At 48.2% G+C, this 12,715-nt stretch overlaps 1 pseudogene; it reads left to right on the top strand.

Annotated features, from left to right (window-relative positions):
• LOC146177544 (uncharacterized) overlaps nucleotides 1-6,016 on the top strand; it is a 31,160-nt pseudogene extending 25,144 nt beyond the window's left edge.
• Nucleotides 6,017-12,715: the final 6,699 nt, after the last annotated feature.

The following is a 12,715-nucleotide window of genomic DNA, read 5'->3' as shown; positions in this document are numbered from 1 at the left end:
ACCAGGAAGGCAGAACTTACCTAAGTTTCTTCCAAGCTTGTTTGGAATCCGTAACTCCATCGAACAGATGTGCATAATATTCGCGCTTTGCCTTTCTCAAACACTTGTTTTATACGGTCTGATACTTTTTAAAATCTTTTACAACTTCTGGGTCACGACTTGCAAGGAAATTGTCATAAAAAGTTGTTTTCTTCTGTATCATTTTTAGCAATTTATTTGTCATCCAAGGCTATCGCGCATATTTTTGGTTTTTTTACTACTTTGTATGGAAAATGTTTTTTTTTTGAACAAAACAGGAAAATAAAATGATCATATGCCTGATTGGGCAAAGAATAACGTAGCAAGTCATCCCAGTGTGTGATGTCTATTTCATTTCGAAGCAGCTAAAGTGTATTTTCTGTAATATCCTAAACAATAAAAGTTTGCTTGTAATTTTTTGTGGGCATACGTTTTGAATCGGCAACGAGAAATATAGGTAAATGGTCACTAATTGCTGCTGTTACAGTACCACTTAGTACATCATTATCGGGAATATTTGTAATAAATAGGTCAATTGCCGTTGCACTATTCCGTTGCTGTTGCCTTTGCATGTTGGGATTTCTACAACGTTGTAAAAGGAATTTGAATCAAGGATCATTAAGAATTCTTTTTGTTTCGAATTGCAAAAACGTATGTCGATGTTAAAGTCCCCACCAAGAACCATTCTGTATTTAGGCTCATTTCTAAAGAAAAACACCAAATTTAAGTAAGCGAATAACTGGTTTATGTCACCCTCAAGTGGCTATACATCTCAAAGAACAGAAAGTTACCACTCTTTATGCAAATACCTTCATAATTATCGGTAGTAAGTGATAAGTCATTAATAATTTCCTAGCTATTTCCACACTTACAATATAAACAAACACCACCACCGCATTTACATTGCCGATTCAAATTACTGGGCTGCAAACATGAAGATAACATCAATGGCGTCACTGCACTACGTTACGGACATCATGATGACCATGAAATCAAACTGAAATTGTTCTAGGAAGGCACAAAATTTATGGCTATTATTTTGAGCTGACTGCATATTTAGGTGCAAGAAAGTAAGGGCTGATGCATATTTTTCTTCGATGAGCGAAAACAAGTCACCTGGCATGACACATTGCTTAAACATAACGCACAAACAGCCAAGTCAGAACTGGCACGGACCGAGGAATCCGACTGTCTAATTAAAACAAGGTATTGCGACGGCCGTTGACCGGTGATTCACGCAATGTGATTTCTGCGCAGTCGTCTGAATGTCAACGTGCAATTCAAAAAGCGCGGGTACCCTTGTAGAGACGGAATGTGTGCTGCATAAAGCTTTCTCCCATAGCCAGGCCCATGTCTGGCGAAGGCCTGTAAATACCAAGCCACACGATGGCTGGAGCGCGACTACAAGACTACAACACGGGTTAGCATGCACCCGCGAGCCCTCGCGCAAGCGCAGAGGACTCAGTTGCGGCCTAACGAAGAGGGACAGGCCAGCCTGGTGGCAGTAATTTGTCATCGAGCAAACTAAGGCAGTTTTTTCGATGATGGGTGGAATAACTTTTGGTTGGTCACTGGGAGGGGCTGCGTCCTCCTGTAACCGAGCGGGGTGCAACCAATGGCGACGAAGCCTTGAGGAATAAGGCATGGGAGCAATGGCGCACTCCTGTAATCGAGAGAGGCCACGCTGGTGATTGCTTTAGACGGCCGACTGGAACCTCGGAGACTGGCACCCTCTAAGGAAGTATATCCCTGTTAAAGTGGAATAGATTATCGGGCTTATGAACCGCTACGGTGAGGCCCATCGAAAATGACAGCTTTTAACGATGATGTACCCTATCAAGAAACGGGACTAGGGATATGGCTGGGGAGCTCCCGACTCCCTGTTATCCAAGGATGGAAGCTGCTGGAGTTGAGATTACGACTTCTCGTAGCGGCAAATAAGTCTGTTCACCCGCCGGTGCAGTCCAGGGATGACTGTGCCGGCTAAGTCCTTATGTAAGGACGCCGCAGGGGAATCCCCGGTGACTAAAGTCATGGTAGGGGTAGAGGCAACCCTGTGTAACCCAGCAGCGAGGATCCTTTGGAGGCGCTGTTAGAGACTGTCTTCAATCCTCCTCTGGTGAAAACCAGGGCCTGCTGAGGCCTGCGAGCATCTCAGTAGGCTAAGAGAGTGAAGACGAAGCGAAAGCAGAACTGGTGCAAAGCACCCCCTTCAGGGTCTGTCAGTAGTACCGCTGTGAGGTCATGGGGGTGACGAATGAAGTCTCCACTCGCGCTTCCGGTATGTAGGCGTAGTCCCTAAAGAGTTCAGCAATGGGGCCGGCGTCCGAACCAAGACGCTTACCAAAATTTGGTAGAATCGGGCTCTCGCGTGGAGCGCAGCAGGAAGAGAGTTAGCGAAGTCGGGGACTTGAAGCAGTCTGGCAGGGATGCATGTTATGGAAGTGTACCACGGGTGTTCCAATCCCACCTGCCCGAGCACGTGGGTGTGACTCACAACACGACCAACATGGTGGCAGTAGTAGACAGGTAAGCTGACAGGATTCGTTGTTTTGCAGCTCGACGATGGCCAGACGTAAACTGGTACAAGAGCGGTCCCTGGCGTGGGTGTGCGTCATTTACGGGACTTGACTCTTGGGAAGGGCTCGGCCTGGGTGATTCCATGTAAGCCCGGGGGATACTGTTTGGCGAGCTAAAATCTTCTAGGGGATCGTGGTCGCGCTATCTCCACGTGGTGATCCCTGGCCCTGACAAGTTGTCTGCCTTGATCTGGAGCGCTAAGAGCCGACCTTTCGGGTGTGGTCAAGCTAAAAACTGTTCGAAACCTTCTTGTCTCTGTGAAACTCTTTTAGGCGTCCGGCCAAGGCCGAAGGCGACCTCACTCACAGTGCAACGCGCCGCTTTCTTTCGTGTCTGCAGCTACGGCTGCGAGGACTTCGGCCAACTGAATCTTGGAGGGGGGGGGGGGGGGGGGAATAGAGGTATACGCAATATTTGGCAGTGGGTTCTTCCACCTGGCCATTTCGCCTTAGCATACCGAGGCTACAACTTCCCTTGCGTTATAAACGCATTTGTGTGTGGGCCTGCTGCTCTGAGCTGTGCTTTAAATAGCATTGAACGCACTGGCGGGTCTCGTTGTAGCCTGGGCTTCAGCCTGAAGCAACGCCTCTGGGACGCCAGTAGAGGAAGGCTTGTCTCCAAGGTTTCGCTGTAGGCCCGATCTCCGAGCCCAAAGCAGCGCCCCTGGTGCAATAGGGAGATTCTCTCAACGGGTTCGCTGGCTGGCCCGGGGACTTTCCCACAACAGCGCCCTCGGAGAACCGAGTTGGGAGCTCGCTCTGTTTCTGTTGGGTTCGCTGGTTGACCCGGCTGCTTCGCCCGCAACAGTGCCCTCGGTTTACCGAGGTGGGAGCTTGCTCCTTTTTGGCTTCGCTGGTGGGCCCGGGTGCATCTTGCGCAACAGCGCCCTCGGTTTACCGAGGTGGGAGCTCGTTCCGTTCGCATCACACTTTCTACATGACGTGCAGCAAAAAAAAGATCTGAGGCGGCGCGCCTAAGAGCCGAGGCGAGGTGAGTCTTTCAATATGTGACCGTATAGTGCAAATTATCCATGCTACTTTTTATTCTGTCGCAGGGGCCCCGGCGGTGGCGAGCTGTCCGGGCTGTCTGGCCGGGTCGTCACTCTGCTTGGGGCAGCCAGCGACTGGCGTGGGGCCCACAGAATTTTTCACGAGGACCCGCCAGGAGGTGGGTACACATTGTCATTTATAAACTGTGGTCACGTTGTAGGCAGTTGAAAATGTTCATTCATGCAAATAATGAACTGATCTATAATGAGCGCCCTACGCTGTGTCACTGTGTCCCAGCCTAGCCTGCTAGAGCAAGCTGGCCCGTCACAGCAGCCCGGACCAGCAGGAGTAGCAGTTCCTCGGCCAAGCGGCATTCAAACGGAGGCGAGCTTGGCAGCGGGTAGGTAGACCATTTAACCAGGCGATTTGTGTGTCTTAAAAATTGTACACTTTGTTTTGTTCGTTTATGGTTTTATTTTGAAGGTAAAGAAATGCTCCCTGACTACAGCCTGTACTTCTTTCTGTACGTCCCCTTTTCTTCAACATGCAATAGCCGTGATGGTTATCTTTACATTGTCTCTCATGTATAATCCTGCTGTAATGCATACTTATTGCAGTTGTTAACTAAGTAGTCATGTCCTATGAAATACTTTCTCTCAGAGGACACCCTGACGAGCCCCTCCGCAGGAAGCCCCTTCAGTGAGAAGCTGGAGGAGCAGGAGGAGGAGCTACAGGCCAGTGCCAGCGGCGCGACCCGTGAGTGTGCATTCGATTACCTATGCTCCACTGCACCCTTTTTGCAAGGTGCAAAAAGAATAAAAAAAACATTTCGAAGAGGGACAGTATAGTGACAAGCAGTTTACACTGGCCATGATAATATTCATCCTTGGAATTTGCACCGTGTTCCAGTTTTTTCTCTTGCAGTAGGGTTAGAGTTGTGTCCAAATGGTTAAAGGAATTGCCACAATGAACGTTTTAGAAGAATTGTACTATTGTTTTGTCACTAATTGTGTCTGTGTGTTAATACTGTCCCTACTCACTTCCCTAATTATCCACGAATATGCAATAAACAGTTTGCTGATTGCAGTGTGTGATAAGTGAACTTTCCTCTACGTTAGCTGAGGAGCAGCCTACCGTTGCGGCCCCTCCGCATCCGAGCCCTGCTGATGACGCTGATATACTTGACCACCTGCTGAGGGAAGCCGAGCGATGAGCTTCCCTCGCCGAGGCCAGGACCCAGCAGGAGACATACTTTCAGCAGCAGGTGCTGGCCGCACTTTAGAAGGTCATCACTGAGAACAGACAGGCACGTACAGACAGTGCACACCAATAATTCATATAGTAGGGCATTACATATGAAATGTGCATGTACTTCTATTGGTTGTCTTGCATACTACACCTCTGTACAACAGTCTCTTGTTAGAAGTGATCCCAGTACACCTCAGTGTCCCAAAGCGAGCATTGTCCTCCATAAAGGCAGTTGTAAACATCCGCGTAAGAAAGTATGTTTGCAAGCAGGCATGACTTGTGAAGTACCATTTACTGCTTGTCCTATTCTGAGGCTTTCAACTGTTAGTATTATGAGCAAATAGAGAAGAGCTCTGTAGTCTGTTACTCTGAGATGAAACTGCCTTGCTAAGCATATCGGGCGATTCTTTGCAATGGGTGAATATTGACCTAGGCAGGGAAAGCAAAATGTTCGTAATTTGTATTATGCAGAAGACTAAGGAATGGGTAATATCATCATTAAGGAACTGAAATTAACGATGAGTTGCGAGGTTGTGGAAATGATAAATAAATTAAATGTTTTTGAAACAGGTAGTGGCCACAAATCTGTATCACGGCAGGGAATTGCATACAATTATATATTGCAACGGACCGCATTTGCCTTGCACTTAGATGTCATGAATGGTTGGTTGCTAGTATCGCTCAAGGATGATATCGGCGGAAACCTAACGGAGAGAAGCTTGGATACTAACAAACAAGGATGTACTTAAATTAAGGACAGCATGGCAAGCAATTAAAAAGGACAACATAGCTATAAAGTCACAAGACCGTAACTAGGGTCAGTGTTATTTGGAGGAATATGTAAGCAGCCATTGTAATGTGATGGGTACATTCAGGCTAACGATGATGGCACAGCACCTGTCCTTAAGAATAAAAGCAAATATATTCTTGTGCGAGACTTGGCAGGTCTGGTTTTCACTTAAGCATCCTCTCCTATGCAGGAACATCAAGCTGCGGCTGAATCTAGGGCCGAAACGTGCGAAGCCCTGCGCGGAATCCTGGCTGCCAAGCGGAAGGTAGCGGCAGCTATTCAAGATGCCAGGGCTGACTCTTCCCGCTTCCATGAACTGCTTGTGCAGCTCTTGGGGGCAGTCACCCTGCTTCTTCGCAATCAGCTGCAGCCGCCTTCCACATCTTCGTAATTTTTCTTTTCAGATAATTTTTTAAGCATTTTATATTAACTTTTTATGTACATTACCTGCCAGTCGAAGAATTGTTTTTGTTCAGTATCTTACATTTGTTACCCTCTGCCAGGTGCAGAAACATTTATATCAACTTTTTTGTATGTTTTCATCTTTTTGCCAGATGCTGAAAGTTTTTGATTACACTTTTATGATTTGGTTTGTGCTATTTAACGTCTCAAAGCAACTCAGACTGTGCGGGTCACTGTAGTTTAGTGCTCCGTAAGTTTGCACCGGCTGGATTCTTGATGTGTGCACTGACATCGCACACTGAATAAGCGTCTCGCTTTCACCTACATCGAAAAGCAGCCACCACAGCCTGGAATTGTTGCGTCTTTGGGTTTAGTAGTCGAGCGCTCGCTATTTCTGAATTATTGCGACGGGGATTTATGTGTAGTTCTCTTTGCGTGCATTGCAATGCGCGTTTCACGTTAACCAATCATCTTGAGTGTTTGCTTTTCTTTTGATTGACAAAACCTATGCACATGTAAACTCGCTGCGTCGGTGTTATTTACGACGATTTCTACAACGGTGACAATTTTAAAATCATATTAGTCGCTGTGATGAACTCTAAACCTCACACTGTAAACTGTGTATGCGCTTTTGGAGCCCTATCCTCGATCTGCTACAATGTTTTGAATCTAGTAGGCTTGCATTCTGTGCATGATGCAGGTTTTGCAGGTGTACAGAATTGCGGCCACTGGTTAGCTATAACCGATGATGTATATCATGCGAGCTTACAATGCACATATTCCAGTGACCACTGAATTGTTGCGAAGTGCCGTAATGTGAAAGCGTTGTTTTTTTATGTGATCTTTTTTTTTCATTTTTTTTCGCTTTCCATATGTTTTCCGGTAGGAGTGTGGAGCAAAACGGTAGGAGTGTGGAGCAAAAGAAAAAGCATATGAGTGATATTTGCAGAGCAGACAGTCATGTGATAGAGCCAAGAGAACTCGATGTCCTCGTGTACCTTCTCACATGGTGACGTTGAGCAACACGAATGTCGAGCGGAATTGTGATGCTCAAGCTAGACATAAATACAGGAGGTGACCATAGTGTGATACACAGTTGGAACGCCAGAACCACAATACAAAACTAGTACCTGCCGCGCTCGGCTTGGGCAAAAAATGATGTGGTTTTGGTTGTTGGGAAATGTTTTCTTGCGCAATTTTGTTTTGCAAAGAGTCACTTATGTGGGCGTGCTCTGAAAACTTTGTCCACACTATGCAGTGATGCCACGCGCGGGGAGTGCTTTTGCAATAATAACTATTTATTTGCAAACTCTATGCTCTGCTTTGCACATTTCCATGTGCAATGCTTCTTGTCCTGCTTTAGAAGTGTAACGAACATGTAAGTAGTGTGGCCTTGTAGTCATTTTCTGGTATACTTGCATCGATCATTTGCTCCTCTCAATCTAAAATATGCGGAAACTGTTGAGTACCGTTACGGGTTGTAATAATGAAAGCTATTTTTAATATCTTATCTGTGTCCGTGCAGTACATTTTGTGTACAATTTATTAAGATTTGTAGGATTTGCTGTCAATGCTACTGCAAACAGTTTGTTTTACTGCGGGATATTCAGATATACGAAATGCAGCTAAATAAAGCTGTATACTGATTGTATATCAACCATGCATTACAAGCATTTGCTGCCTCCTTGTGATTTGTTCATTTATTCATCCTCTCATTCCATCACACGCATATACAGCGTCCATCGATACGGTTTGCACCGCCACGGCAACACCGAAGCAGGATTACGAAGACCCTTTTGACTTACCCGACAAAATGTTTCGACGGATGTTAAGTCTCCAGAAGGAGAAAATCCACCGACTGTACAACGAACTCGCCGATGAAAGGGAGGAGTCCAGCCGCGTACACTACCAGTGTAGCAGCAGCTGGTGTGGGCGTGTGCTTCTTCACCACGACAGGCTTCCTTGCACACACACGAGGTTGAGGCAAAGTTGATGACGGGTTGGCCAGCTACAGGAGGTGATCATGGCCGGCTGCTACGCTGCACTTGGCGCCGCAGTTGTTGACGTAACGTGCGCAGGTGTGCAAGCCTTTGCAGAGGTGTTCTCGCGAACAGGCTCACAACACGACTGCGCACTGCTTTACCTTGCAAGTATGTATGGCGCCACCGTGAGCCCACCAAGTTGCCGGCACGTACAGGAGGCCCATTGTCGTCAGAGCCAGCTGCCCCCTCCTCGTCCAAGGGCACGAGGCAATCCAAGCAGAGGTTATGCAGCACGGCACACGCTGCAATGATGTACGTTGCACGGTCTGGCTGGTAGCGGAGCGCCCGGTACCCTTGCAGGCACCGGAAACGGCTTTTAAGCACGCCTATGCAACGCTCCACCACCGACCGCATGGAGCCGTGTGCCGCGTTGTATAGCCCCTCGGGAGAGCTCGGACTGCGATTCCCTGGAACTGGAGTGAGCAACCATGGCTCCAACCGGTAGCCGATGTCTCCTGTATATTTAAATATGGCATGCAGTTAAGTACACCCTTCGCCCACAACAGTCTTGCAGTATACAACGCAAGATTCACACTAAGTACCCCACTGTGAGGAATCGCCAAACATGACATCCTTGGATATGCAGACAATGCACGAATGTCATATTTAAGCAAACACCGCATCAAGGCTAACCTTCCAACTTTAATTTGGTGTAAGCGATGCAACACTTTCGTACTCAAAACAAGTACCACACAAACGCTTTCTACCGTTTTCTCTTAAACTAGACATACCATGCATTTCTACAATGTAGTATGTCCTGTGTTTCAACTGCAATAGAAGCGATCCAAAGACGTCGATGCACGTGAGACATGCTGCTCGTAATTTAACATGTATTTACTTATAGCTTCACAGGAAGTGAGTTACTTTTCACATTGCCCAATGCATCGCCCGATGACCGACAGGTTCTTTTACTGCTTACCTCAAAGAAACTCGCCGTCACACAGCAGGCCTGCCTCGACCTCTTTATGCAGCGATGAGTAGCGCCACGAGAAGGCGTCGTTGCACGATCCGCGGCAGCGGGGGCCTACTGCGGTGATCCTCATGTTGGCGTCACCGATCTGAAACAAGTACAACAGAAGCGTACTACTCGTTAACGTCTACTACCGGGTTGCACACTACCCGAGCAGTGCATCAAGAAAGGTGTACTCACTATCACGGTGTAAAGGGCGTAGCACCCCTTGCTGCTCCAGAAAGCGGCTTTGTGTACAGCTAAGCCCCGGGGCGCTCTGGTGGCAATGAGCGTGCCGTAGACACAGCCGAAGACGCCGCGGATGCTGCCAATAGCGAAGGAAGGCTTCCTTCGCCGCCGCCTTCTCCTCGTTTTATACAGAGAACCGCACCCAATTCCTCTGTGCGCCAACCTTACAAACAGCCTCCGCCACCAGTCGCACACACTTGCTCACCGTCGGCTGCGCGAGGCCGATGTACGCCTCATTGCCAACGGCGGCTTGGTAGCCTCCCGTGGCGAAAAAAAGCAGAGCACGCAGTACCTGCCGCCGCACTGACAGCGCATCCGGCCGCACACTTGTCAGTTCATCAGCGAGTTCGTCGCACAACCACTGCACTCTCTCCTCGAGGCGGAACATTCGTCGAAACACCTCGTCGGCCGAGTCAAAGGAGTCTTCGTACACACTCCCTCGTCGTTGTTCGCGTCGACGCCGTCGCGACCGCCTCACAACCACGCCGGCCGCTGCATAAAGGATGGCGTTTAATTTGTGAGAGCTCGCAAACGGATTGTGAGCGGCTCGCGTCGCTCACCACCCCCGCTCACAATTGGCCCGTAGTCGACGTCATCACTTCAAGCGTGTTCATGACGTAAAACGCAGATTTCGATGACGTGTAGAAAGGCCACTCCCGCAGTTTTGCCGCTGGCCAATAGGAAGATTGTGAGTGCGATTGTGAGCCGTCTGTAATTCGGCCCCTGCTCTTCATTCGACAGTCCCGTTCCAGCGGCAGTCCGATATCTTGGTGGTGGTTTCTTCGGCCGTGTCTGTCAGTTAGTACGTGACGATGCAAATTGCAGCGAGAGCACTGCGCTTTCCAGTCGCGATAAAGACTGCTAAGCTCGAAGGTTTCAAATGAGAGGAGCTTTATTTGCAATGTTGCAAAGAAAATAAAAGAAAGCGGTGGTTTATGGCTTGGCTGTGCGGCGATGAATGCCCTGGTATGCGGCTGTCCCATGTTTTCATATAGATATAACCTCCTTGGGTTGTCCTGACCACATATTATTTCAGTTTGTTGCCAATTATAAAAAGATATTCGAATAGGTTACCTTGGGATACAGCTATGGCATCTTGTAACAGAATGACCCGTTGCATTTCGTATGACAGCCTCATACATGCTCAAACTGACTTCCATTATTTTGTCTTTAAGGTCTTGCGATGTGGAAGCTGGTGTGCTGTACACATTGTCCTTGATATAACCCCACAAAAAGTAGTCCAGAGGTGTCATATCAGTGGACCTGGATAGCCAATTCACGGGACCTAGTCGTCCTATCCATTTCTGCGGAAACGTTGCGTCGAGGCAGGTCCGAGAACTTGGTGCTACTGTGCGCGGGGGCACCATCGTATTGAAACTATACGTTTGTGACCCTAGCGAGTGATAGATCCGAAAGGAAGTCGTCAACGGGTCCTCTGAGGAAATTAATGTAGCGATCTGCTGTCAGTGTCTGGTTGAAAAACACTGGCCCGAGCAAAGCACCGTCAAAAACTACGCCAAATTAAGACTAGTACTGGTGCTGCGTCTGTGAAACCCAGTAGGGATTTGACTCGTTGCAGTAACAAGCATTGTGCAGGTTCACCTGTGCATTCCGCGAAAAACTCGCCTCGTCACTCTATACGACATTGTTCAAAACATCCGGCTCGTCCTCCATCTTTATCATAATACAATTAGCAAAATCGGTTCTGTTTTGGAAGTCCCATGGCGACAGAATTTGATAGAGTTGTACCTGGTACGGATTTCAGGCGGTTTTTTCGCAGTATTCGCCACACTGATGACATAGAAACTATATTATCCTGGCTCACGCTGCGAACGCTTGCTTGGGGTTCCAAAGTGAACAGCGATAAAATATGCGTCTCTACATCCTCACCAAAAGCTGGTGCTCTCTGTCGTGTGGAAGTAAACTGCCCGTCCGCCGCGCAGGCAGGATCGTTACTGAACTTGGCCGCCTGCCTGGGTGTTACTGTTCAATAAGGTCTGCAGCAAACCTTCGGTTCCCATGACATGCCCATAGAGTCAGAAACATGTCTGTTTTCTCTTTATTTGTAGACAGCATGTCTGCAATACTAGAAATAGCTACTCTAAAACTTCCATCTCACATGAGAGTGGAATAAGAAAAGCACACGACAAACTTTCCTTCACCGCTGCTTCCAGCTTTCAAAATCCTGATCAGGATGCGGCAACACAACCGCCAACAGCCAACACCTCGCGGCGAAACATTAAGCCTTGCATTTCTCCTTTGCTTCTCAGTGACAAAGGAAACTGGCAATCTCAGTATTTGCACTGTCATCGTCGCAAAAGAGCGGCGCGCTTGCTGCAACTTGCATCAATACGGGCATAGAGAAAGATTGTTAAAAAGCGAACACTCTAATAGGGCCCATTCGTCCAACTTTGACAACTTCTCGCACGACCACCGCTCAACCTCTCCGCGTCGTCGCTCTACCTCGCCAATGCCGGAAAACCACTAAACGCAGTTCCGCAGGCAAGAACTGCGCTTTTGTCGACAAGTGAAAGTCCTGCTTCGCCACCGAACAATTTAATCGAACTTACCATTGAAAATGTTTGTACTCTTGCGCTTGTAGATACTGGTGCTGCTGCGTCAGTTATTAACGTTAGACTGTGCCGCTTGTCACGAAAAGTTGTTTTGCTGTATTCTGGGATTTCTTTGAGCACCGCCACTGCTCAGCACATCGCCCCACTCGGTACCTGCACGGCTCGAGTCACCATTCAGGACGTTCTCTATGTCATCAGTGTTATCGTTCTCCGTGACTGCTCCCATGACATTATTGTAGGGCGGGACTTCTTGTGTCGCAATCGCGCCGTAATTAATTGTGCTCGTGTCGAGGTAGAGCTTTCTCCGCTGAGCACCGCACCGACAGCCGTTAACGTTCTTGGGGAAGCCAAATGCCACTTTGCGGATGCTACTGATATCCCGCCTTTATCTGCCGCTACTGTGCCTATAAACTGTGCTTCTCTTCATGAGTCTACAGTGCTTTTCACCCCATCTTCCCTTTTCGTCTCACAACGCTGTCTTCTCCTCCCCTGCGCCGTCATAGTGTACGAAGCGGCCGCACCGAACTAGCCTTACTAACGATTCGTTCTTTCCACTCACGTTGCAATGTGGCGAGTGCGTTGGGCATGCCGACCCTGTTCGATCAGAAAACTTTGTTACCGTCCCGCCGCTTCTCTCCGCCTGTGCCGACACAATCTCCGACAGCATAGGTGCCCTTAGCCCACCTCGTTCCTCCGTCTCCTTCATCGCCTCTTGCTGCCTTTGACAAAGCTATCGACAATGCTCTCGCACCAGATCAACCCGCCAAGCCCTTCGACTTGCTGAGCAGATTCCGAACTTCCTTTGACATCCAGCAGCCATCCTTTGGTCGGACATCAACTGTTGCCCACCACATCTATACTGGTACGCATGCCCC

The sequence above is a fragment of the Amblyomma maculatum genome, chromosome 10, assembly GCF_055883805.1.
Source record: "Amblyomma maculatum isolate TAMU_Amacu chromosome 10, ASM5588380v1, whole genome shotgun sequence".
Lineage (NCBI taxonomy): Eukaryota > Metazoa > Arthropoda > Arachnida > Ixodida > Ixodidae > Amblyomma > Amblyomma maculatum.
Note: the sequence above shows the minus strand (reverse complement) of the source record. Positions and strands in the feature narration are given on the sequence as shown.